The following is a 25,807-nucleotide window of genomic DNA, read 5'->3' as shown; positions in this document are numbered from 1 at the left end:
TATATATATATATATATATATATATATATAATAAAATAGAATAAATCCTTCCTTCGGCATGTGTTTGACAATTTCACATTTAATATTAAAAAAGTTTTTATAAAATAGACTATTTTTTAAAATATCTTCACATGATGTAGGATCTTCTGTTATTTCCAATTCATCATTATTTGTTGAGATTGTCTTGTTGAGGCTTATTAATGATTTCTCATTTTCTAACTGAATTTCCTGAATCGCTAAATCTATTTCTTTACTATGATATTCACTACCTAAAATCCTCACGATATGAGCAAACATTTTTTGAGCATAGTTCAAATCTCTACATTTTTCTCCCAATAATTGATCTTACGGACAACGATTCTAATTGCTTATTACCGTTTGCAAATTTTTTTTTGCATTATATGACAGTCTCTTGGTAAAATGACTGCAACATAAGTGCAATGTTATGTTCTCTGTAAAATTGTTTGAACATTTATTATTTAAGAACACATAACACTTATTAATATAATCAATTAAATTTGAATTATTGAAAGTGTGAATTAAAGCATGAATGCTTGCATAGCTGTGGTTTCAAACGAAAACTATCTAGATATTGTAGTTCACTCTGTATGATGACAAGTAATATAGTAATGTTATTAATTACCTTAAAATAATCATTCGACTCACTTTCATCTTTTTTGTTCTGAAGTCTATATGCATAGTTCAATACGGATACCATAGCTGGTGATTTTTCAAGGCTTCCTTGGTAACTAATCGAATATGAATATGTATAGGCACATTAGAGTAACTCTACATAAGAACATCATTATTATTATATTATTCTATACCTTTCACTGGATATGCCATTGCTAATGTCTTGATGTGCCCCTCAGAGAATTCACCAGTAGAAATTTCTGAGTCACGCACACATCTGCTTGCTCCAAAACCTGAGACTCATCCGCCTGCTGAAAATCCACTGGAGACCCAACTGTAGCTCCTCGCCAAACACATTATGATCAAAAATTCAGCTCGCAAGCCTGCGTCCATATTTTTTTATCATTAATACACGCCAACTGTAGTTTCTCCTTATTTTCTTGTATATCATAATTTTCTTGGATTAACTTCCTCAACAAAAACTTTGTTTGGGGAACATCCAAACGATCGTCTACCATTACGGTCAACGAATTTAAATGCTCAGTATCTTCCAAAATTCAATATTTCTATTAAAAAATAATTCTTTAAAAAATTTAAATAAATGTTTGATTATTGATTATTTTTTTTATTCAAACTAAATTTTTAATGCGTTTCATAATAAAGTTAGATAATATATGATCAACTGAAACGTAACTAGTGGGGTGGATGGCATCGTGCCTTAAGGCAAATTGCTGGAACTTCCCGTACCGTAACGAAATGTTCGAGGAATACTGAATGTTTTCAAATAGATTATTATAAATATTGTAACATTGTCTAATATTTATAAGAATTATATAAACTGAATTGCAAAGTTGAAATTATTTGTTTAAAGTATATTAGAACTATAGTCGGAATTAAAAATAAAATCTGAATTATTTTTGATTTACAAAAAATTAAAAAAAAATGGAACAAAAAATTTTTTTTCCAAAATCAATTATTTTGTTAAGACAAGCAGAAAGTTCTTTGAATCATTCAAATCGGACGCTTAGTTCTCTTAAAAACTGCCATTTTTTACATATTTAGCTCCGTATCTTCGAAATGGCTGGGCCTGCCTTTGCCAAAAACTAATCAGCACTTTTCCCTATCGATAAGAATCGAATGCTTTTTGAACCATTCAAATCGGTTGATCCGTGCGCCCTAAAACGTGACTGGAAATTTGTATCCATACATACATACACACACACACACACATCCATTTTTTCTGAGGTATGCCAAAATGTTCAGAAACCTTCAAACGTCGAGAAATGTAAAAATTTTCAATTCCGATTTTCGGCCCATTACAATAACTTACCCTACGGGAAGTTAAATAATGTAAATTTTTATATATTAGTTTTTAAAAAAATATTTTTATTTATTTTAATTTGTTTTCAATGAACGGTATACTTTAGAAGTTTAAAATTTAACGATTTTTAATCAACTTATTCTTGTGGATTTTTAAGTTTAAAATTCATAAGAATTAATGAAGCAATTGCTAGGTAAAAGTACGTGATATTAGAAAATTCATTCAAATTTCAAATCATTCTGTAAATGATCAAACCTTCAAGATTCTATTTCATTAAGGAAAGTTTTGAAATCCATTCTTTCATAAACATTTTGCAAATTATTTGCGAGCATCTATATATATATATATATATATATATATATATATATATATATATATTATATTAATTCTTTGACTAAAATAAATTACAGAGGTATCATGTTCTTGCTTTCATTTTACTAACTCAACTCAACTTATACTTACACAACAATTATTTTAATGTCCCAACAAGTAATTTTGTTACCATTATTTTAATAAGTACATAAAGTGGATATTTACATCTTATGATCAGAAATAGTTTCTGTGATTAATTTTTCGAATGAAGTTTTCGAATCACATTCATCAATAAAGTTTTCTGTAATCATTGGCAATTTATATATTGCTCAGTTGTAGATTGGCTTTCACTTGATTTACTTAATGCGTTTTCACTACCGAGTTTTCGTTTAATTAAGATTAATCTTCAATTTGATATAATATTTTTTGTTTGATTTTATTCCTATACTTTTGGAAGTTTCAACTACGCTTTGAAATCTAAAAGGCATTCAATAAATTTTCCGTTTGAATTTTGAACTTTTATAATAGCTGTTGCTAGAATAATAAATTACAATTACCAAGTTATTTATCAAGTAACTTAATTTACTTTAGAATTAACTAATTATATTCTGGATCAACTAAAGAAATATTTGCCGGAATTTCAAAATTATTAACTATAGAGACTGCTGGAAAGAGGTTCGTTGTTTTATCTATTACTAAGCAATTTATATTTGATTTAAATTCAAATTGGTTGCTGGCTATCCGACGCTCACAACTGTATAATTCGCTTTCTCTAATTTCATATTATATAAAAGACATCGACAACCAATAATTTTTTTGTTCGGGTTTTAAACTTTAATAATTGCTGATGCTAGAATAACTTGTGATTGTAATTTAGAATTAATAGTTTTTACTTAATAATTTAGTCGTTAAATTTGCATTCGATATGTTAGGATTTGTATCAATTTCATCAAAATGAACTGATGTATTATGTTTCGTTTTTTATGCCCTACTTTATGCCCTAGCTTTAAACAATTAATACATAGATTTAACTCTTTTATTTTATTCTATCTTTAACAGATAGATGTTTGATTTTTTTGCAGTAATATAATATATGGCTTTCTTTACAAAAATACAAAAATACTAAACAAGTCCCTGCTTTATGCCCTAACTTTAAACATTTAGTTCGTAAATTTAAATCTTTTACCTGACTATAAGCTGATATTATAAGCAAACATTTTCTTGTTTGGATCCTATTTATTTTTAGCACGAGTAATAAGATATGTAATATAATTTCTTGTCATTCGAAATTAATATCAATTCTATAGAACCTATTTTGTTCTGAATTCTGCAAATATTTTAAATCTGCTTTCTAGTATGCCAAATTTCTAGTCATCGATAGTTGAAGGTGTGTGTGCTTTCATTTATGTCTGATTTTTCTGAAATTACTTGTAATATGTGGTAATCACTCAATCCTTAATTTGTGTATGATATCGTTGATGATTTCTTTGTTTTCTAACACCTTCTTAGTGATGTGATGGATTTTTATTGTCTAATGACAGGCTTTTGAGGCATCCGTGTCCTCAATTGTTCTTGATGTTAAGCTGATTTTCATTCAGCTATTGTATCCTCGATGATTTGCTGCAGCTGATAACACGACGCACTTACACTGAGATTAATTGGATTTTAGATAAATGTTTTTAATTGTTGCACTAGTATTCACATCTAAAGTGACCAACTTCGTATAATTTTGATTTTAGATTAATGTTTTTAAATAATATGCGATGCAGTGTATTACTCTAAGAGATTTAAATAATGCACTGTGCACTAAGTTGAGATTATATGCGAAGCAATGTATTACACTAATTGAGAGAATTATTAGATTTTGGTATTACACGGTGCATTTTAAGTTTTAAATTTTAGATTTAAATTGTTTCCTTCACTTTCACTGATCAGATCCAAGTTGTGACAAGATAGATTACAAAAATGTATAGAAGTTTATGATCTACCGAAATGGTGCCGACCTCTTATAAAAATTACACTTTGTTTATATTTTCGAAGGACCAGATATGGTGGATAATGGCTATATCAGACCGATTAAAAGATGATAAGTAGTTTTTTTGTTGTGTATTTAAAAGAAATAATACGATGTTAGATTTATAGATGATACGTTATACAGTTGAAATAATAATTGTTGCTTAGTTGAAATTTGAGTTAATGCTTGTTACTTAGTTGAAGTTTGAATTAATACTTGGTACTTAGTTGAAGTTGGAATTAATACTTGTTTGTTAGATGAAATTTTAGATATTACTCAATTACAAAGATTTTACAATTTTATATTATTTATTTGATTGGTTTGTTTTTGTGGGTTCAAGCGACATCAGAAAAAAGCATTAGTGGTATGATGATAGATTTAGGGACAAGATGCAAAACAATAAGTGGGATTATTTTATATTTCGAAATTTTATAACAAAGGATAAGGGTTTATTATTGATATCATGTATGAAAGTGATAAAATGTACTTACCTTATTTCATTAGAACAAGGTTGAGTAAGGCGTTGATAAATGTTGCCTATTTGTATCCGTTCTTTTGACACTTCATGTGGAAACCATTTATATGCTTTATTAGAATTTGTGTTCAACTTTTTATAAACTATATAAGCATTAAACAACGCACAATTTATTAAATGCATCATCATTCTTTTAGTCCATTTTTTTGTACGGCTAACTATAGAGAAGTATGAAAGATACTGATCAACACGATCAACACGATCAACACCTGACATATATTTGTTATAATCTATAACGCATGAAGGTTTCCATATTTTTTCACGCGTTTTCCAATCAGTATTATGGCTCTCAACCATAACAGCCGAGTGAATGATGGAAACCATTTGGACGATTTTCGATTCTGGCAATTGTATTATATATATATATATATATATATATATATATATATATATATCAAAAAATAAGTAAAAAGTAATATTTTAAATAAGAACAACTCAAATGCAAAATATAATTTATTGATAATTATGATTTAGCCAATTCATTTTCGTCGTATGCTCTGATAGAATATCGTTAATGCCATGACACATCAATTGATGTATTAAACTAATTGCGATTTCCTTTTGTCTCGGATTCATCAATTCGAGAGTTTTTCCGAAAATTTCTGCCATTTTCATTTCTCGAGATTTTTTCTGTTCTATTTTATTCATATGTTGTAGAAGTCTGTTCGTCAATTTGTCTCGTTTTGTTTCTTTACGACGAAACGAAGTCGTCGGCATTTCATCAATCTGCTCTAAACTAAATTTAAAAAATCTGAACTAAATTAAAAAAAATGCTTCTGGGGCATATTTTATATCTAAATAATATTTAATATAACGGTTGATCGGTGCAAAAATGCATTATTTTTAATGCTTTTTATTTTTATGGTTTCAATTAATTTTAATTTTCTTTCTAATAATTCACATTTCCTAAAGTATTACATAATATAATTTATAAATTATTACAGTTTTAAAAGAAATGTTACCTTGAAGAATTTTTTTTTATAATTTTTAGTCGTGAAAGTATATATATACTATTCTGTAATCACAAATATAATTTATTATTTATTGTTTTATTAAGCACTACGTGCTATTTAAAGGTTATCCGAAGTTCTTCCGTCCTTGCTGTTAGATTTTGGAATCACGTTTTGTATTCAATTATTTAGTATATAAGAAGTAGTTAAGATTTAGTTAGTGGGTCAGAAATGGTGAGTCAGAAGTGAGGACTCGAGTCAGAAGTCAGGAGTCAAGTCAGGCTTAATGTTTAGATACTTAAAAATGTAGTCTCTGATTATTGATAACCAAAAGGTTATCAAACACATTATTTAATTGTAAAAATAGTAAACAATAAAATATAAAGATCAACCAACAACCAGTGTTTTATCTTATCAACCGCTCAGCTCCAGCTACCCATAATCACAAAAGTGACCAAACAACCACACAAATACAATTCAATACATATATGTAGAGCTCATGGAACGTACAAAACTCTATTATTATACAAATAAATATATACTTGGCATATATTTATATATTTGGCATATTTTTCTCAAACACGGTGCTCTAAAAGATCTCATTTGTATAATTATATACTCATTGGTATATATAAAACATTTTCTAGGTTATACATATTATTTTTTTATTTATGTTATTTAAATTCAGAATCTAAATTTGGTATCGATCAAATGCACGTTTTGTCGAATAATATTTTTCCAGTTATAATTTCCCGGAATTTATCGCAGAATAGATAGTAATATATAAAGGTCCGGGGTTAAAAAGGTCCACCACCGATGTGTCAAAAATCAGTAAACTTAAGCATTGTTTAACAACAATATTTGAAAGTAGAGGAAAAAGGATGTATAACCAGCTATAACCTTGATTTAAAGACTTTGCTATAGGGAGATAAACGGTAATCTTTGAAATAATATGAGTTTTTTCTTCCGTTGGTAGATTTTTAGCATTACTTAAAAATGTAATCATTTCGTAAAATCCTTTAAAATTAAAATAAGACTTCAAACCTGTTTGCCACCTGGCCGTTTCAAGTTACCCCGCCTATAGGCTAAAAAGGTCTAGATAACAAATTTTTGAAAGACATAATAAAGCACATTTCTCATAGTGATAAAGTAGAAGGCAGTTTTACTGAACGTAGTCAGTTAATTGTTCGTTTGAAATGTGTTATTTGTTGTGATATAATTGTTATGGTTTTCACAATACACTTTATATTTGCTCAAAGTCAAATTGGATCTTTGTGCCTCGCCATGCTCTACATATATACTTTTTATTAAATTTACTTTAATTCATCGAATGTTACTTGAAACTTTTCAAAAAGCTGGTCAAAAATGAAATATTTAATTCATTTTCTATCTCATTAAATTTTGTATAAGTTCAGTAGTATTATTTACAATTATACACAAAATCCAGAATCCAAAAAGAATCTGAAAAAATCAATAAGTCGAAAGACCGAAAAAGACTTGGATTGGATTGTGTTGACAAAATATAGACAAACTAATGGGATTTATTGTTTTTATAATACCTCATTGTTTATAGCATTGAAACAACACATCCTTATACACTTAAAGTATTAATATTTTTGATTCTCTAGAAATTGTTTAGAATATACCTTACTTAGCAAAACAACGTTTGCCGGGTCAGCTAGTATATATATATAAATTGAAAATTACCATTTTTTTTATTTTCAATTTCCATTTCGCGATTTCTACTTCCAACTTATTTCAATGATCACACATTAATAAGTATGACTCGCGACTCAGGCCGTCCGACGTTCGCACGGCATCTTTGGGGGCACTTCTAATTAAATTTTTAAACTTTTCAATATAATAATTAATGAATATTTGTACTGATTTCACTGATATTTGCACTTCAACATAACCTCAGTCACTTTTTTACGCGGCGGAATATGCCTGTTGGTACTCCTCTTTTATCGATAAGTCGGTATATGTACTATGAACTACTTGATTGTAGGTTAAGGATTGTTATGTCAAACATAGAAAAAGCTAAATAAATAATATTTATTAGAATATACTGTTAAACTTTAATAATTTTCATTAAAAATTATATTTTATATATTGGCCACGCCCACTCTCGATAGGCCACGCCCACTAGAAAATTGTCTGCGGGGACATCGTCTGCTAACTATATACGCGTGTTTTGGTATCCGAAATAATTTGGTAAGCTAATCAAATAAATATAAATTGTAAATCTATTTATATAATTATTTTCATAAATATTGACAAATGACATTTGACGATTTTCATGTCAACATTTATTCAAATTTATAAACATTGACTTTTAATTAGATTTAAAACTATAAATTGTGATTTTGAATATAGCTTTTTATCTAATTTAGATATAAATGCTGGGTATATCTAGTATATGTATATGATTTTGAATTAAATTTTTTGATCTGTCAAATTTTTTTTCAAAAATCATAAATTTTTTTTCTCGAGTTTTCCATAAATTTTGACATTTGTCATTTTAGTGTTTTGTTTTTTTTTTTTGACCATTTTCTGTCAAAATTTTTAGAAATTTATATAAATTATATATTTATATTTTAAATTTACTTTTCAAAATTTCCTATAACCTAAGTTGGATATATATGCACACGTTGAGCCAATAAAATTTAAAATCGGTCCAGTAGTTTGGGCGTCCATCGCGAACCAACATCGTGACACGAGATTTATATATATATATAGATATATATATATATATATATATATATATATATATATATATATATATAACATATATATATAAACTAAGTTATTTTAAAATTGTAGTACACTCATCAATCTTATCTTCCCTTTGTGTTGAAATCATTGTATTATTATCTAATTCTATTTTTTCTGCGACACAGTTTGAATAACTTACTCCTTTGCCGATCACAGACAATTTCCTTTGGAATAGAAACTCCAGATCGCACAAATTCCATTAGGCACGTCTGTATGGCTACCGTATGATGCGCTTCTGATAACATTTGAGCCACTGGAAATGTTTCACTATCGGTAATAACTACACATTGATATAAAAATATGTTTTTAGTTCATCGAAACGGTTTATTTTCTCTACGACTCCCTCGGTTGCATCGATTATTAAACAAATGTTTTTTTTATTATAATTGTTATATAATTGTTTCTGGAAATTCGTAAAGTAATGAACAACAAATAAATTTAATTAATTAAGTATTAAGTATTGAGTTGTTATATTCGCTAAGTTGCATATATTCCAGGGATCTAAGGGGATCCTTGAATGCAAGCAATTTCTTTTTCGACTCGTACTTCGCTTGTTTCATTACATGACTTGAATACAAGATTGGAAGATTCATACCATCATTTTGTATTATCTTATTAGCCTTCTCATTTTCAAAGATTCTGGAGCTTTTATTGTTAATATAAAGTTAATTTCCTATTTGTTCACGTTCAGAATCTTTTAATTGTCGAGTACCAAAATGAATTTTATTACCAAAAGCTAGATTACAAAAATTTTTGTTGCAGTGAGTAGCTTGTTTTGGAGTACCCAACAATGTTCTAGCATCAGCAGGAGAACACATTAAATGTGTTCTCCTAACCGTGGTAGACACCATAGTTTGTAACTACTTTGTTAAAGACCGCAACGTTGTACCTCCGCATTCATTGAACCAAATTCTCAGCTCGCTTTGTAATGGCAATTTTTCCTCTATCTTGTTATCGGAAAACGCTGTATTTTCGTCACATACTGTGGTATGTAAATTAGAGCGGACAGCTTCATCAATTCTGCTGGTGTTAGTATTGCCATTTAAATTCGCCCGAAGTATAGGGTTTTCGCATGCGGGGTCTTTATCACTTCCATTAGTACTACTAATGGATTTACTCGACTTCTCAGTTAAGGAATTTTGCACTTCATTGTTAAGATAACGTAAAACGTTCTTCCTGGCTTCATTAGCAATTACGCGCTGCCTACTTGCACTTAGGTTAAGAAAAAGCTTACCTCCTTCGCGTTTTTTTTCGGATAGGCGCCATTTTAGCACTTTTAAACAAAAACTGGCAAGTGTACTTGTCAATTTGATATATAATAATGTTATCAGTATATCAGTCCCGCCTCTTATATAGGTAACAATTGATTATATAACAGGTACGTTCTTATGACGACTTGAGTACGGTCATATGCAGTCGTCTGCACTTGTATGCGTACGGGATGGATCCCGTAAGTCCTCCGGCCCTAGATGAAAACCTCTTGGTAAAATTTAACTTCTTTTCCCTCTCTTGAAGATTAGAGATTATAGTGAGCATCTATTTTTATTTATTTTCTCAGTAATATTGTGTGAAATATTAACCTGAACTTCATTACATGTTTCAATGTGAGTGTTATCTAGTTTCTAGTTGTTGTAGTTTTATTATGCACATTCTTCATCAATTGATAGTATGATTAATATTGTAAAAATATGTTTCTGAAATTGCTCTGCAAGTTGCATCATCAAGTTGATAGTTATTGTTGCCAAATGTAAAAAGAGGTTTTGGTGGAATAATGACCTTATTTTCTGTATTTGGTATTGGAAGGAATGTTTATAGGTTTCAGGTAGAATAATAGGAAATTTGATAAGAAAAACAATTTTTATTCTGTATGATAATATTGAACATTTAATAAATTATAATATTTCTGAAGATTACAATCGCCTATGGAAAATGGCAGTGAATTTTTATTGTATAAATTCTTTATAGTATTAAACATAAAATTCAAATTTTTTAATTTTCTTACTGAATTATGAATTAAATTCGTTTTGCATAAAACTATAGATATTTCTAAATTACTTAAGATATTTGTCAAAATAATAATAATTAATTTCTTCTAAACTATCCTTAACTATAAAATATTTGTTGTGTTTGTTACTCAGTAATAGATAAATTGTTTTAAAGTCTGTAATTAAATTATTAATTTATTCTTCACTTAAATCTGTATTAATATAATGAATAGAAATGATATATTTTATTATTAGCTTTGCATTTACTAGTTTAAATGGTAAAATTCCAGTGGTATTTAATTCTTGAAAAATTTTTGATTACTGTTTGCTACAAGTACTAGGTGTTACATCATGATCTGAAACCACAGCACTCTCTTCACGTGTGATTTGCTGAGTATTAGTTTTTGGACGTTTGAGTTCTTGTTTGTGTATAGTAATATTTTTGTCATTAAGTATTGTGTTTCGTTGATATTGAATATTTGAGATTTCAAAATATAATATCAAATTATAATAATAAATGAAATGTATGAATAGCAACGGAATCATGTTATAGACTTCGTTATCTAATTCATTACGCAATTTGAAAATTATTTAATGTATTTATTTTAATTAACGTAATTTAATAAAATATAGTATTTATATATTTATTTGAAATAATATTGAAATTCACTGAAAAATTTTGTCAATCATTTATTGAGAAGTGAATCCTCAGATTCGATAGTCATTATTTTATTCCTACCGGTGAAAATTTGATAAATCATTTTTTCTTATACTTATAACTTCCGAAATTTGTATTATATGATTTATTTGGAGAAACCATTGCCATCTTTTGTTTCTCTTCGTTCATTGTAAAATTAGTTATGATGTAAAATTGATTGAACACTAAATTTGTGTAAAATAATAATATACTATTATATTGATAAACGAGAAATTGAAGGAGCACATATTGCCCTCCTATATTTTATGTTAATAATAGCGATGCATTATGGACACTGATCAAGGATACAACGCAAGTGAAGTCATGCAAGTGTAGTGAAGGAGTGGAAGCGGGTTGTGAGAAACGAAAGGGGAAAGAGAAACAGAGAAGAAATATAACGAACGAAAGATTCTAAAACTGTATAGAATTACTTATCATGAAATTTATGATGACTTTGTAACTGTCATGTAAGAGATGAGTTTGTTTACACAAGAAGTATTAAGGGATATAAGTAAAGACTCAACTATCTTTCTAAGGTCACAATTTTTTTCAATGTAAAGGATGGAAAGTGTGGTTCAGGTTTATCATATGTTCTGAAAGCATCGTTTTGAATTGATTTGGGTTTCTAGAATTATATATATATATATATATATATATATATATATATATATATATATATATATATATATATTGATTAACCCTCTTGTATTTATATTGGGAACTTTCATCAATGTAACAACTATTGCAATCATTGCAGTCCAACCTGTAAACAGAATCAGTAACCCTATCAGCAGCAGTTTTTTATTTAAGAGAAGAAAAAAGGCAGCTGAAAGTGTTGTCAAAACTGAAAACCAAATAAAAATCTTCAGCGGCAAATAACTTTTTTTAAAAATAATAAAAATCGCTTAAGAAAGGTAAACAAATAACACTTTTATATTTATCTAAAGAGGAAGAATTAGATTTTGAAAAAGAATTGTTAAGATAGGAAGAACTGTTCAAATTGTTTTGTAGAAACTCTAATCTATTTTTAATGACGTTATTAACTAAATATGAAGGATAAGAATTATTATTCAAAACAGAACGAACTAAAGATAGGTTTTTTTCCCAAAAAATCTTATCACATAACAAAATGGTCCTATCTTTTAAGGAAATGACAACTGAAATTTTGATAGAACGAGAGTGATAGGAAAAATAATTTAAATGTCGACCAGACCAAGTTGGGTTTTAGAACCAGTCAGTGAGGATGGCATTATTGTTTCTTGTAAGTTTTAAGTCTAAGAAACTAATAGAATTACTAACTTCAAGTTCACAAGTGAATTGCAAATACTTATTAAAAGAATTTAAAGTGTGGGATACATAATCCTTATCTAAACACAAGGATGTCATCAACATATCTATAATAAATATAAGGTTGAATGGGAAGATATGTCAAAATAAAATTTTCTAAAATTTGTAATGATAAATCAGCCACTGGAGGACTTATACAAGACTCCATGGGCAAACCAAAAGTTTGTGAAAAAAATGTATCGTCAAAACAAAGGTAAGTATTTTCAAAAATTAAATTTGAAATAGTTTTAAACCAAATCAGTCAATAGATGTGTGAGGTTGCAGTCATTCCAACGGTCAGTGACTGCCTGTGAAGCACGATTCCAAGGAATATTGGAAATGACGTCAAAACTGGCTAAAGAAAGTTTGGAAGGGATTTCGAAATTGTTTAAAATTTTAGCTAAATCAAAAGAATTGGAAACGTTAAATTTGGAAGAAATGGTAACTTTTGAAAGGATCGAACTAATAAATTTTGCGAGGAGAATTTATGTCAGAAACGATAGGTCTGAATGGTAAATTTGGTTTGTGAACCTTAGGAAGACAGTAAAGTTTAGGGAAGCTAGAATGAAAAACTTCCAGAGAAAAGCCTAAAGATTTAGAGATTTGTTTTTTAGAAATTAAAGTACTAATAAGTTTGTGTGTTTTTCTATTCAAGTGGTCAGTGGGATCATTAACAAGAGGTTTATAAAAATTACCGTCATCTAATAAATCATAAGTTTTTGAAAGATAATCAGACCTGTCAATAACAACTGTAAGATTTCCCTTATCAGCTTTAGTAACTAAAATATCAGGATTACCATTCAAAAACTTTTTACATAATTTGAGATCTATTACAACTTCCAAATGTAAAGGGAAAGAACAAACGTTAGAATTTTTTTTTAATAAAAGATAAAAGATTATTACATGCGATAGACCTAAAATTTGTTTCTTTTTCAAAGTCTTTTAATTTACTAATACCAATCTCCAAATTACTAAAGACTTTTAAAAAGGTCTTAAGGTTTTTTAGATTACTGAATGATGACACACATCAAGTGTCGAAACGTTTAATGGAATAAATAATTTTGTTATTTAATCTTTTTTTAATTCGACGATTGTGCTGCAAAAATATTACAAATATATATGCATATATATACATATATATATATATATATATGCATAGCTGGGCACCGTTAATCAAATAGTTAACTTAGTTAATCGTTGATCCGCTACAAAAAAGTTAGCTTCGTTAAACGTTAAAGCGTCACATTTCGGAAGAATTAACGCAAGTTAACTTTAATCGTTAATATGTGTAAAATTACATTTTTATGTCGTTGCGTTAGTGAACTTAAAAAACTTATTGGTTTAGGTTCTGGAAGTTAACAGGTTATGAATAAAACAAAATACTTGTATAATTCAAATGTGTAATTTAACCCCTCGCGCGCTTTATGCACACTTCCGTGTGTATAAGGAAAATGGCGCCTCGCGCTTTATGCGCACACCGTGATAATAACGCTATTGGTCAACCTTCAGTTTTTATGATTGCATATTGTTTTTACAAAAAAAAAAAATCTAAACAAAGGGAAAGAGTTTTTTTTTTGCGAAAAATAGGAAACGCACGACGGGTTAAGCGTCGGGCATAAGGTGCATATTCCCCTTCATGAACATTGACATGTTGAAGTTCTCGCCTGAAAGCGAGGCTCGTTTTGGTGTCAAAACGTCTTTACCCGTGGAAAACAAACGTTTAACTGCAGCGCTTGAGGGTATAGCAGTATTGTATTTAATAAATAGATTTATGAATATCTGTTCCCCGAGGAATGCAGCATCGTTGAACGAGTCTTTTGATTTCATGTCCAGCCACATTTTAACGAGACTTTGCGCTTTATTCTTTAAAGAGTTGGAGCTCTTTGGTTTTTCTATAGAATGAGTGACAAAGTTAAAAAAGTCTTTCTCCTCGTCATCATCGTTGCTCCCTCCGCCACTTAAACTATCCTTCGAATTTTCCGCTGCTTCTTGCCGTAAGGCATCTTCTACCTTTTTTTCCATGCTTTTTCTTACTGCATCCACTCTACTGCTGTCATACGTTTCCAGCTATATCAACCGGAACTTTGGGTGTAATGCCGCGGCAAGTTGGCACTGTTCATCATTCAGGAGTGGTCCAAATCTTGCGGTGCCGTGCGGTAAATAGTAGGCATTGGATTAACAATTAACGGACTTCTGGCATTTTAACGGAAGTTAACGTGTCCGTTAACATTTTTAAAAGTTAACTTAAAAGTTCAATCAAAATGTTAACTTGGTTAATTATCGATTAACGGATTAACGAGTTAATGCCCAGCTATGTATATATATATATATATATATATATATATATATAGAATATAAATTGTATTTTATAAGTGTATAATTGTATTGTAACTGTAATTACAAAATGCGCATTATTAATACAATCATATTCCACTATAAAACTATTTAATTAATAAAAATTTACATAAACATATAAATTATGAGCTAGTTTCCGGAAAAGTTACAAATTCGCTCAGGTTTTCTACCAAATCATCTGTTATCGGGTTCACAATTTTTGCTTTCTTCTCTTCAACGACTTTATTTTTGGCTTCACACAATACATCCATTAATTGTTTTTCTATATTCATTCTGACGTCGGGATCGAACCACTCTAAACTTTCGGCCATATATGGTACAAAATGGTTTTGTTTATTAGGTTGTTGTGGTTGTTCCGGTTGTTCTTTAGGTTTATTGCATTTCATTCCATTATATACTGTAAAAATTGAGTTTTTAACAAAGTGTCCTTGTCATCCTCTGGCTTTTTTTTCTTTTTTTTGGTGGCGATACAAATTCGTCATCTGACGATATAGTAGTTTTTTTGTTCTGCAAAAAAAAAAATATATCGTGCAATTACATAAAGGCGAATCTTTGAAGTAACTTCAATCGCAATTATTTTTATAGGCAAGATAAATTTCACTGTAATATTTATTGCTTTAGATATGTATGTGTATAGATTGTCATTCAGCTAATCAAGAAGAATATGTACATCAACAATTCCATAAAAAATCAATTGTTGATATCGAAGGGATATTATAACAACTAATGTAGGCATCAGTGATGATATTGTTAACTCTGGTTAAAAAGAAAAGGAGTAGATATAGAATGTAACAACGATGATGAATAAAAATTAAACTATACTTAATATAAAAAAACGGAAAGGAATGGAACATTACTCAAGTCTCAAGGTAAAATCTTTGACAAAATATTATAAGAATACACTAAAACTCATAATCAACAGAGCTTTTCTGTTTGGTATTATTCAGCAGTTACCAGTATCAATGGATTGTTTACTGTTTCTAAAAACAAGGCACAAAAATAGAATCAGAACAATAGTACAAAAGACTTTCAACCAGCAAGACTTTCAACAACGAATAAGTTTTAATGATATTTGACTGCTATTATTCAAATATCAAAGCATGCAATGCTTGTCTGATCAAGATAAAGTATTATAAAGTTGTACATTTGGATAAATGATGAACGAATTGATATCTAGTCATTACTCTGTTACTCTATATGAGTAACATAAATATAAAACTATATCGAGTATTATAAAACTTATTCATTAACAACTGCTTTACATTTCTAATGAAGATTGAAGTCTCTTAAATATTATATAGTATCTGTGATACTATTCCTTATTTCTGCAGATGTCTATATCAAATTTTACTCGAAAGAATATCTAACATTATTGATTTTTAGACAATAAACTAAGTTTAACAAAGAATAATTTATTCCAATCAACTTTCTCGAAAAATTTAGAAAATTTGCTGTCTGATTTTATCTTAGCTTCAGTTCTCTCAAATCAACCATATAATATTCGAAGTATAATAGAAATGAATTTATTGTTTTGAAATAGTAGTATAGCATATACAATAGCAAAAAAGTTTTACTTCAATTGCGTGTGTACCTTACGCGCCTTCTTTTTTTTCTTTACCTGATGTACTTCAACTGTATTGATAGAGCCCTTCGGAACATCTCGTTCGTGCAAAAAGGAAAAATAAGGGTATCCAAACCAATCAGAGTTATAAATTTCCTCCAAACCTAATATTATACAATTTATTAACTCAAATGTATATTTCACTTAAGTTGTATAATTTGCAATATATTATTTATGATCTATGTTGAATTATACGAACATTCCGTTTTTCGAAGGTAGGTATTGATTACAGTTTACGTTCTCATTAAAATACAATTGTGGCGTATTGATTAGATGAAATAAAATTAATATAATTTATGCCAATACATATGTTATGAATATTCATTGCAAATCGTCTTAATTGATTTTTTAGTGAATCTCAATTGCTATAGATTAAGCTGATGAAGTGTAAGTTCCAAAAAGTATATGTAATTTGCCTTTAGGCAAAATGCCACTTACAACTAGTGTATATTGTTATAGAATCATGAAATATTGTCATTTGTTTATGTAAAAACTAACTTTTGCCGGTGCCGAGCGAATCTTTAACATTTTTCCTTTCCTTTCTGTGAAACAAAAGATCGCCATCTTTTGTTTCACTTCGTTCATTGTTTTTTGAAACATTTTTGCGATATTTTCCCACGCATCATCTTTCTGTTTCTTGTTGTTATAATGCGGGTATTTTAGGATTCCATAATAAATTTATTTCCTGATACAGTTCAATTAGAAGAATAACATCTTATTTACACATATTCATTTTCAAAATTGAGGGTAAGTTGAAATATGTCAATACTTTCACTGTACAATTGCACTTATATTGTAGTACAGATCAACATTTATGTACAACATAGAAATCGCTATCTCAGGTCTTTTGACATTACCTCAATTTTAATTTTTTCGGCGATCTGAAGGAGGCAGCACTTGTACAGTATATAAATTAACTGCTGGTATTATTCCTAGATATGGTTCGCATACGTAATTCAAAATAAGAATACCTAAATAATTTCTTATATTAAAATGAGAAAAAAACATACAAAGTACAAAATATATTTTCAAATATATCACAAGCATTTTTACATAACAATTAATTTTCTTATAAATGTATTAATTTTATTATACATAATAATAAGTATTATAGTTTTATAATACTTTATAAGTAACTAAAAAAAGTATTTACAATGGAATGATAAATTTACAAGGAACGATCAATATGAATTACTAAATTATCAACAATATATAACAATTACACAGAAATTGTGTAGGAGCATTTACAATAAAATGATAAACTTAAAAGTAATGATCAATATTAATTACTTAATGATCAACAATATATAACAACTACACAGAAATTGTATAGCAGCATTTACAATAAAATAATAAACTTAAAAAGAATTATCAATATTATGGCCTTCTTATTTTGCTCTCTTTGCAGTCTTTGTTTTCCAAAGCGAAACCAATCTACAACTATTTGAACAAAATTAGCTTCAGTAAATCCAGGAGTGTTGTTAAATATTGTGTCTAAAATAAAACCAAACAGGGGTTAAAAACATTAATTGAAATAAATTGAAGTTAAATTACCTTTAATCACTTCCATTATTTTCAGTTTGTTTACCTGGCATATTTCTTCTCCGGCCATACCAGAAACATACCGCTGCCAATTCTTTAGTGAAAACTTTTTTCAATATATTTCTTATATTTTCTGCAGTAGTTTTTCTACCAATTTTTCTAACATAGCTTTGCTAAAAACAAAACATTAAAACATAATTACTACCAAATTATTTTATTTCAATATCTCTCAAGGTGCAATTATAGTTTACCAATTCTGCAACATATGTTTCATATTTTAAAAATTCTTCATAGCATGTAATATCGTCTTCAGCACCAAGCGGAAACAAGGAATCGAATGCATTACTATTATTTTGATTAGATGTCAATGTAGGACAACTTGAATTTTGCGGTAATTGATCCATTTTAGTGTTCAAAATAGTAAGCTCCCTTAGTATAAAATCTGTTTTTATGCACTGCTTCTCTAAGTTTATATTTATGTTCACTATTTTTTGCTCTAGCTTTTCTGCAAACCAATCCATATCGGTTTGTGTTCCTTGATCCTCAAAAGTTTTACACCACCCAACGTCATGATTTATCCCCATAAGAAGAGATAAGGGTAAAGAACTCAGTTCTTCTACATTGGAAGGAGTTAGGCAATTGATGCTTGTTGAACTCTTCGGTGATTCGAGATCCAGCAACAATTGTTGGTTAGGATTAAAGTCTGAAAGATTATTTTTTATTCTTTCAAAAATATATATTCTATTGCATTTAAATATGTAGGTTTTTATACGTACTATATTCTTCTTCATTAGACTGATATTGGCTGTTGGGTTTCTTTAAATGAAACCCTTTGCCAAGATTCTCCTCAGCCGATGTATAGGCACTTCTTGCGCAAACTTTCTCGCTTTATAATATGAATCTATGCAATGGCAAGATAGATTTTAAAAAAATCTACGTTTATATTTAGTTAAAGAAGTGCACTTACCGAAATAATGCAAAACACTCACATCCTCCTTTGTCCAAGTACTGTCGGGTAAACTTTTTTTCATTATTAGAGAAGATTTTGATATAATATGCTTTGGAGGCCACCAACACTTTGTAACATCATTTTTCATTAACGTTTTATTAACACGCACCTCTGACCTATTACTTTCATTAATGAAATTTATCACCGCGTATGTATACATTCTGAAAAGTCATCGTAAAGAGGTTACATAAACATTCGAAAATCTTCGAAATCAGTATAATCAAACTTGCTGAAATTTTCTTAACAATTTATGCATGAATCAAACGAGAAAAATTAATTGAAAATATCTGCTAACGACGATGATTAAAAAGATTTCTTTGGATTACTGTGATTGACCAACCTATTCGAAGCACAACGATTCACGAAACGAAAATGTAGTGAGTCAAATATGCGTGCGTGAAGTGATCGACTCAGGTTTGCATGGCGCCATGATTTTGTAGAAGTGTCAAGTGTTTACTAGAGCAGTCAGCGAGTTGCATTTTTTTAAATAGAATAATTATAATGGTTCAACACAAATTAAAGACACGCAAACCGCTAAAGGATTTATGCAAATGCAGAATTCAACAGATAGTTGCGCAAAAAGTGCAATGATATAAAAGACTTTTGGATCAACAAGTGGTTAATTCTACACCTAGTATCGGTGTAAGTGCAAGCAAGAATCATATAGAAAATACAGTGGCTAATATAGAGATCGTTGAATTTTCAAATGTGCCTTCAACGTCTTCAAATAATGGTTTTGAATCATCTGATATTGATAGAAATTTGCAACTCTCAGACAAAACCATTGACTCTTCATCCACTGAGTTATCAACCCTTGAGGAAGACTTGGGTTATTAAATAAATTATCAAAATATTACCTTACATAGTGCCAACCTTCTCAGACACATTAATGGGGGGTTTTATGTACATTTTGGTGTAGAAAATTCTATTATTCGAGCCATGACTAAAATGTAAAAAAATGCCCAATTAATATTAAATTACAGTTAAATTGTGATGGTATTAGAGCTAAAGAGCTCTAATAGTACATTTTGGCCAATACAGTTAATTATATAGGGAAAAGCCAGCAAACCTTTTATTGTCGGTGTGCATCTCGGTGAAGGAAAGCCAAACGACGCCAATATTTATTCATCTGATTTCGTGAAGGAAATGAAAACCATTATGCTAAATGGCATTAATTAATTTGGTTGGTGGATTTTCTTCAAGGCTTTCAACATAGGAAATCAATTCTGTCCAAAACTCATACCGATTCAAAATGCTCGAATTCTTAATAATCTGTTCAAAACAGTTGTCTATCTCTGACTATTTTTTGTTTCTGCATTTAATGCCCATTTCCAGTCTTTTGAAACGTAAGACATGAACAAAATGTTTGTGCGTTGAAGTTATGACAGATGACCACGCATTGTAATATGCTGGCGCATCATCTGGCATAACAGTCGAACTGGCAATATTTCCTACTGTGTCATGTATTTGTTTCAAAATAATTAAAATGCGGTTTTGTTTTGACGGTTGGTGAAACAAAATGTTATTACAGTATAAAAGCTCACACAAAAGTTTTTTTTTTTTAACTCGTTTTATTTAGCAATCAGAAATACATAAAGATTCCTATGAGCTAAAATGACAATGTAAGAGCGATGCCTAAGAACAGCTCCAATGAGATCTTCTCAGTTTAACAATTAATATAATAAAATTATATTAGACCTAATCTAAGACCAAGTCTAAAGGCCATTGTCGTTTCAATCTTCTTGTACCATAAGGTTTAGTAATTTCAATTTATTCTGCTCACACAAAAGTGTGCAGAATAAATCCATATTCATTGTACCTTGGGCTCCTTCATCAATGAATTTACCAAATTATGAAATAGTAGTTTGCACTGTAGTCATCATAACCAATAAAACATGCTTTTCTTCTAGTATATCATCTTCCACGCCCCATTTTTGTAATAAAAAGTTTTATAAATGTTGCTTTTTCATTCTAACCAAACAATTTCTTCACACTGGCTTTATCTCTTTTGTGTAGTTACTTAGGGCACGGTAGCATAACTTTAATATTATGATTTTAATTGGTAATTAATGATGCCCTTAACTGTAAATGTGCTTCATATGCGCCATTTCAAATCTTGTTGATCATTTTGCTCCTGCTGTAACTTAATCTATAAAAAATAAAATAATTAATAAAAGAAAGGTATTTAATTTTATAATCATGCAAACTGAATGAAAATTCACCTTTGAAATGTTCTTTTGGATACTTATTTAACCCAAGAGAATTTAGACTTTTTTGTTTGACGTTGAAACATATTCTTGAAATGTTAATTTGCAAACAAATCGTCGAAGTAAGAGGCAATAACTAAATTATTTATTTCGTACGTTTTGATACTGTATGTTTGTCATCATTCAGCATATTTTAGCGAAGTCTAAAACAGTTTTTTTACAAAGTTTTAAAAAAACATATCATAAAAATTAATAGATCATATAACAAGTAAAAATATGAATACATACAACATTATGAAAAAAAACACATAACATAATATTAAACTACATTGTTTCAAAGAAACTAAACACTAAAATAAAATATTTAAGTAAACGTTAAACTAAGAAAACTTAGCAGTTGCTACATGACCAGCGAAATAAGAATGTCAACCCAGTGTTAGCATTTATGGTGCAGCATAGTTTATCGTGCATATAAAAAACATATATATTAACGGATATATAATTCACAAAAAAGTGAAAATTATAAATTCTTTATATTAATATGATAATATAATGACTAGTAATAATTAAATGACAGATCGGAAAGTATAAATAAAAAGTTAATAGCAGATTTAATTGAAGAGGCAAATTCAAATCAAACTAATGATAAAAATTCAGTAGTAAATGAAAACAATGTCATTTGTTTTTATTCGAATTGCTAGATTCCGCTTTCATTTACATTTCATTACAACTTTCATTACACTTGTTGACTGTATGGGAGTATTAATTATTAAGTTTGTTGATGCACTAGTTAAATTTGCAGATTGTTTACGTAACTGTTCTGAAATGAATTCAGAACTAGTATGTGAATCGTCGGCGATTACGGCGGACTCAATAATTAAATTCTTCATTGCGAACCCCAAATGAGTTGTTGGATTTAGAGAAAACTATTGCTTCTAAACTTGTATTTACAATATATAAGTTACAGAAATAAAAATAGAAGATATTTATTGTTATTGTTATTATTTCTCAAATGATATATCAATACGAAGGATTTAAGGATACTGCACTAGGCAATGAATCTGGTCAAGAACACCAATGTAATTGATTTAATATGGCACCAATATCCTAGTACATGTTCTATTCAACCATTTTTTTCAAGTGTTTTATTCAAGTATGGATCTCAGTCGCAATCTGACTTTCGAACAGTGTACATCGAAATAATATTCAGGTAAATACATAGTTAAATTTAAATAAAGTGAAGTGAATAGAAAACAAGAACATAACACAGCGCATGTAAACAAACTCGTTTTTATAGTGAGCGAGCCCCGTTCGGAACGGGGACATTTCGAAAATGGTGCAACGATATAACACAATTTGGGTGCAATTTGAAGAAAACAAATTGCGACCCAATGCGAAAGAAATATATCTTTGGATATTTAAGAATTTAGAACATTTAGAAAACGAAATGATCGGTTATCAAACGACGCCGAAAGGCATATATATAAAATTCAATAAATTAGAGATTTGTCAGAATTTAATAGAAAACGGTATTGACAACAATAAGATTCCAATGGAAAATAATGAATATAATAACATAAAAATCAAATATGCAGACGATAAATTCACAAGAGTAAGAGTTTATAGAATACCATTTGAAACAAATAACGAGACAATTGGGTTGCATTTATCTAAATATGGTACTGTTAAAAACATTCAGAACGAATATGTGAGTAGCCCTAAAAGGAATATAGATGATACGAATAAGAAATTTTTAACAGGAACAAGATTAGTGGACATGATTCTGGAAAAGCCCATTCCATCTTTAATTCACATTAATGGCGATAAAGCGTTAATTACATATTATAACCAGCCGAAAACATGTGCGTATTGTTTTGAAACAACGCACATAATCAGCCAATGTGAAAAAAGAAAAAACAGTGAAAATAAGAAAAAATTATACAGCGAAATAACAGGAAATAAAGATTTTTTTTTTTTGTTTTTTTAATAATTTTATTTGATCATCTATCTACAGGAGATATAAAATCAATTGCATGGCTTAGAATTTAACAAAGATAGAAAAAGCTAAGATCTGCATCCAGTGATGCAGTTCCTTACAGTGTGATATATAGATGTACAAAACAAAAGAAAATACAAATTAGTACTTATAATTAAACCTAAAACAAGTCGTTGGGGTAGTTCTTTTTAAGTCTTCTGAATTGGATTGGTTCTAGCAGCTTTCTTGCAAGGTTATTTGGGTGAAAGGTGAGCCTATTACGATACTTTAGGCAAAGTCTAGGAATCTCGTCTCTGATGAAAGAGACACCCAGTTCATCATGGAGTAACCAATTTGGGGTGTATTTAGGTGCGTTGGCAATTTGCCTAAGCATTTTATTCTGGAACCTCTGTAAGATCTCTACATTTGAGTGGCTGGCTGTGCCCCAGAGCTGAATCCCATAGGTCCAAATGGGTTTAAGTATTGATTTGTATATCAAAACTTTATTTGACATCGACACTTTGGATTTACGACCCAGCAACCAATATAGTTGTCTTCGCTTTTCTTCGAGTTGTTTACGCTTTTGGCAGATGTGTGTTTTCCACGTGAGTTTTCGATCCAGGTGAAGTCCCAGGTATTTTACATTATCCTTGATGGGTAGCAAATTATGGAAGAGAGTCACTGGTGGGCATGTATGTTTCCTCAGTGCAAAGGTGACGTGAGCTGATTTTTGGTTGTTAACCTTGAATCTCCAGATGCTAAGCCAGTCTTGCAGTGTATCCAGGTTTGATTGTAGGAGGTGTGAAGCTAGAGCGGGATCTTCGTGGGCAGCTAGAATTGCCGTATCATCCGCAAATGTTGCTGTAACCGTATTAGTTGTAACGGGTAAGTCATGAGTATATAAAAGATACAGCAAGGGTCCAAGTACACTTCCTTGCGGGACACCGGAGCAGATAGGCCGAGTTGAAGAATTTTGATCACCTATGCTAATGAAAAAGGATCTGTTTAGTAGGTATGATTTAAGGAGAAGGAAGTATTGAGCAGGGAGTAAGGTTTTAATTTTAAAAAGGAGTCCAGTGTGTCAGACCTTGTCAAAGGCCTGGCTGACGTCAAGAAAAGCGGCAGAGCAATAGAGTTTATTTTGGAAGGAATTAGTTATATAGTTAACCACTCTGTGTATTTGCTCAATAGTGGAGTGCCCACTTAAGAAGCCGAATTGATGGGTGGGAAGGATAGAGGAAGACACCATTAGGTTTTTAATTTTGCTGTGGATTAGTTTTTCAAATATTTTGGAGAGTGAAGGGAGAAGGCTGATAGGCCTGTATGACTCAGGTAGAGTTGGGTCCTTGCCTGGTTTTGGTATAAGGATTATTTTTGCTGTCTTCCAGCAGTTAGGAAAGTAGAGAGTTCTAAGAATTCCATTAAAAAGTATAGTTATGTATCTATAAGCAATAGGAGGAAGTTCTTGTAAAGGTTTAATACTAATATTGTCGATTCCAGGAGATTTGCCGGATTTTGATGAACGGATTGTGCCTATGACTTCGGAGATACTGAATTTGAGTGGTGGTTCAGTCTGGCTGCTAGTTTTATCGGCTAATAAATTATGTATTGGGCGCTCCAGGAAAGGGTCACAAGTCGGTGGATGAGGTGTAAACACGTTCTCAAAGTGATCGGCGAAGAGATTGGCTTTATCTTGTGCGGTGCGAGCCCATAGTCCATTTTTATTAATAATAGGCGGATTGCTTTGTGTGGGACGTTTAAGTTTATTGGTAGCCCTCCAAAGAGATTTGTCAGTAGTAGAAAGGTTTATTAGAAAATTTTCCATTTTTTTATTGTGCCAGTCTGACAGTAGATGTTTGATTTCTCTAGAGGCTTTGTTTAGATTATGTTTATCGGCTGGAGATCTTGTACATTGCCAAATTTTGCGGAGTTTTCTCTTCTGGGCTATAAGTTTCTTGATGTAAATAGGACAAACAGGCGTAGTAAAAGTCTGGGATTTTGGGGTGGAAAAGGTTGCTGCTTCTGTAATTATTTTGTTGAAGTTGTACACTGCTGCTTCTATATCATCGTGGGTTTCTAGAGGAACGTTGCAATGTAAGCAATCAGCAATGTAATTCTGAAAGGTAAACCAGTTTGTGCTGTTATTTGTTATGTACCTATTATTTAATTGGACAGGAGACAGGGAGTTATATGAAATGATGACTGGTGAGTGATCCGAAGAAAGATCAAGACTTGATTTAGCTGAAATGTGGTGAGGTTGAATGCCTTTTGTGATGCAGAAGTCGAGGAGGTCAGGTGTTTTGTATGTATCGCTGGGCCAGTAGGTTGGTTCGCCAGACGATACGTGTAGTAGGTTATTGTCCAGGATAGAGAGATAAAGCTGCCGGCCTCGCGTAGTGGTTAGTCTTGAACCCCAGAAGATGTGTTTAGCGTTGTAGTCTCCACCTGCAATAAACTTGGGTCCCAAGAAGTTGAAGAAATTGTTGAATTGCTCACTCGAGATTTTATGTTTAGGAGGACAGTAGATTGCGGCTAGGATAAGTTTATTTG

The sequence above is a fragment of the Ctenocephalides felis genome, unplaced genomic scaffold, assembly GCF_003426905.1.
Source record: "Ctenocephalides felis isolate EL2017-DRISC unplaced genomic scaffold, ASM342690v1 CF-g0.4_SCAFFOLD_00845, whole genome shotgun sequence".
NCBI lineage: Eukaryota > Metazoa > Arthropoda > Insecta > Siphonaptera > Pulicidae > Ctenocephalides > Ctenocephalides felis.
This window is presented reverse-complemented; position numbering follows the sequence as displayed.